This window comes from Eriocheir sinensis, chromosome 1, assembly GCF_024679095.1.
Source record: "Eriocheir sinensis breed Jianghai 21 chromosome 1, ASM2467909v1, whole genome shotgun sequence".
NCBI lineage: Eukaryota > Metazoa > Arthropoda > Malacostraca > Decapoda > Varunidae > Eriocheir > Eriocheir sinensis.
Genome location: NC_066509.1, coordinates 37,682,397 through 37,685,722, shown reverse-complemented (window position 1 = coordinate 37,685,722; position 3,326 = coordinate 37,682,397).

The window sequence follows — 3,326 nt, the reverse complement described above, 5'->3', positions numbered from 1 at the left end:
AAAGTAGTAGTAGTAGTAAAAGTAGTAGTAGTAGTAGTTTCTCAATTTCTGCAACATTCGCGGTCTTCGTTCTAATTTTCATTCTGTGGAACATCATCTCTCCTCCTCTAAACCTCACCTTCTCTTCCTTACCGAAACACAGGTTTCTGAGGCTACTGACAGCAATCTCTACTCTGTTCCCTCCTACTATCTCTATCCTAAATTTCAATCCAAAGCTGGATGTTGCGCCTACGTGCGCAACGACATCACTTGCTCTCGTGCCCACGACCTTGACTCTTCTGAATTTTCCACCATCTGGTTAAGACTTCACTGTCATTCTATTACTAAATACATCTGTGCTGTTTATCTCTCACCTAACTCTACCAACTATGTAAAATTCTTTGACTATTTGAATTCTAAAGTGGAGCACATCTTGACCCACTCTCCCTTCGCTGAAATCTCCATCCTAGGAGATTTCAATGTTCACCACCAGCTTTGGCTTTCATCCTCTTTCACTGACCATCCTGGTGAACAAGCCTACAACTTTGCTATCCTCAACGACCTAGAGCAGTTGGTCCAGCACCCTACACGTATTCCCGACCGTCTTGGAGATCGGCCCAACATTCTAGACCTCTTCCTTACTTCTAACCCTTCTGCTTATTCTGTCAAACTGTTCTCTCCGTTGGGCTCCTCCGATCACAATCTTATTTCTGCATCCTGTCCTATCGCTCCAGTACACCCTCTGGACCCACCGAAGAGGCGATGCTTCTGGCATTTTGCTTCAGCTCGGTGGGACGACCTGAGGATGTACTTTTCCGATTTCCCGTGGAATGATTATTGCTTCCAGGGTAGAGACCCCTCTGTGTGTGATCAGCGCATCACAGAGGTGATTGTCTCTGGAATGGAGGCATACATTCCTCGTTCTTTCTCTACTCCTCACGCTAAAAAGCCTTGGTTTAATCACGCTTGTTCTCGTGCTGTCAATGATAGAGGTAGCTCACAAAAGGTACCAGAGCCTTCAAACTAATGCTAATTATGAACTTTACATTTCTGCCCGAAATCGTGCCAAATCTATTCTCCGACTAACCAAAAATTCTTTCATTAATAGAAAATGTCAAAACCTTGCTTTCTCTAACTCTTCCCGTGACTTCTGGCATCTAGCCAAAAACATCTCCTCCAACTTCACTTCTTCATCTTTCCCTCCACTCCTCAGTCCTGACGGCAACACTGCCGTCTCATCTATCTCTAAGGCTGAACTCTTCTCTCAAACTTTTTCTAAATACTCCACTCTGGACGATTCTGGGCATATTCCTCCTACTCATCCCCCCTCTGACTCCTTTATGCCTGTTATAAAGATTCTTCAAAATGATGTTTTCTATGCCCTCTCTGGCCTCAATCCTCAGAAGGCTTATGGACCTGATGGAGTGCCTCCTATCGTCCTTAAAAACTGTGCCTCCGTGCTGTCACCCTGTCTGGTCAAACTCTTTCGCCTCTGCCTGTCAACATCTACCTTTCCTTCTTGCTGGAAGTATGCCTTCATACAGCCTGTACCTAAGAAGGGTGACCGCTCCAATCCCTCAAACTACCGTCCTATTGCTTTACTTTCTTGTCTATCTAAAGCTTTTGAATCAATCCTTAACCGGAAGATTCAAAAGCACCTTTCCACTTCTGACCTTCTATCTGATCGCCAGTATGGGTTCCGCAAGGGGCGTTCTACTGGTGATCTCCTAGCCTTCTTAACTGACTCTTGGTCATCCTCTCTTAGCCGTTTCGGTGAAACTTTTGCTATTGCGCTGGACATATCAAAAGCTTTTGATAGGGTCTGGCACAAATCTTTGCTTTCTAAACTACCCTCCTACGGTTTCTATCCTTCTCTCTGTACCTTTATCTCCAGTTTCCTTTCTGACAGTTCTATTTCTGCCGTGGTAGACGGTCACTGTTCTTCCCGCCTAAATCTATTAACAGTGGTGTCCCACAGGGTTCTGTCCTATCTCCCACTCTTTTTCTGTTGTTCATTGATGATCTTCTTTCCAAAACGAACTGTCCTTTCCATTCCTACGCCGATGATTCCACTCTGCATTATTCAACTTCTTTTAATAGAAGACCCACCCTTCAGGAACTTAACGACTCAAGGCTGGAGGCTGCAGAACGCTTAGCCTCAGACCTTACTATTATTTCCGATTGGGGCAAGAAGAACCTGGTGTCCTTCAACGCCTCAAAAACACAGTTTCTCCACCTATCCACTCGACACAATCTTCCAAACAACTATCCCCTATTCTTTGACAACACCCAGCTATCACCTTCCTCAACACTAAACATCCTCGGTCTATTCTTAACTCAAAATCTGAACTGGAAACTTCGTATCTCTTCTCTTTCTAAATGAGTTTCCTCGAGGTTAGGCGTTCTGTATAGTCTCCACCAGTTATTCTCCCCCGCACCGATGCTGTCCATATACAAGGGCCTTGCCCACCCTCGTATGGAGCATGCAACTCATGTGGGGGGGTGCTCCACTCACACAGCTCTTCTGGACAGAGTGGAGGCTAAGGCTCTTCGTCTCATCAGCTCTCCTCCTCATACTGATAGTCTTCTACCTCTTAAATTCAGCCGCAATGTTGCCTCTCTTTCTATCTTCTATCGATATTTCCACGCTGACTGCTCTTCTGAACTTGCTAACTGCATGCCTCCCCCCCTCCCGCGGCCCCGCTGCACTCGACTTTCTACTCATGCTCATCCCTATACTGTCCAAACCCCTTATGCAAGGGTTAACCAGCATCTTCACTCTTTCATCCCTCACGCTGGTAAACTCTGGAACAATCTTCCTTCATCTGTATTTCCTCCTGCCTACGACTTGAATTCTTTCAAGAGGAGGGTATCAGGACACCTCTCCTCCCGAAACTGACCTATCTTTCGGCCACCTCTTTGGATTCTTTTTAGGAGCAGCGAGTAGCGGGCTTTTTTTATTTATTAATGTTTACTTTTTTTGTGCCCTTGAACTGTCTCCTTTGCTGTAAAAAAAAAGAAAAAAAAAAAGTAGTAGTAGTAGTAAAAGTAGTAGTAGTAGTAGTAGTAGTAGTAGTAGTAGTAGTAGTAGTAGTAGTAGTAGTAGTAGTAGTAGTAAAAGTAGTAGTAGTAGTAGTCGTAGTAGTAGTATCTAACTATCCGAGTACTATCTAAAACTATCTAAGCACAAATTTTACCTCTTTCAAAATCTACAGGTACAATTTGAACAATTAATTTTTCACGTGCCCCAAGCACGAAGTCTTTACAAGCACTTTACGTTAACTCGACAGAACACTAACGAACTGCCTGGATAATAAATCACAGCACGAAAGGTAAAGAAAAATACG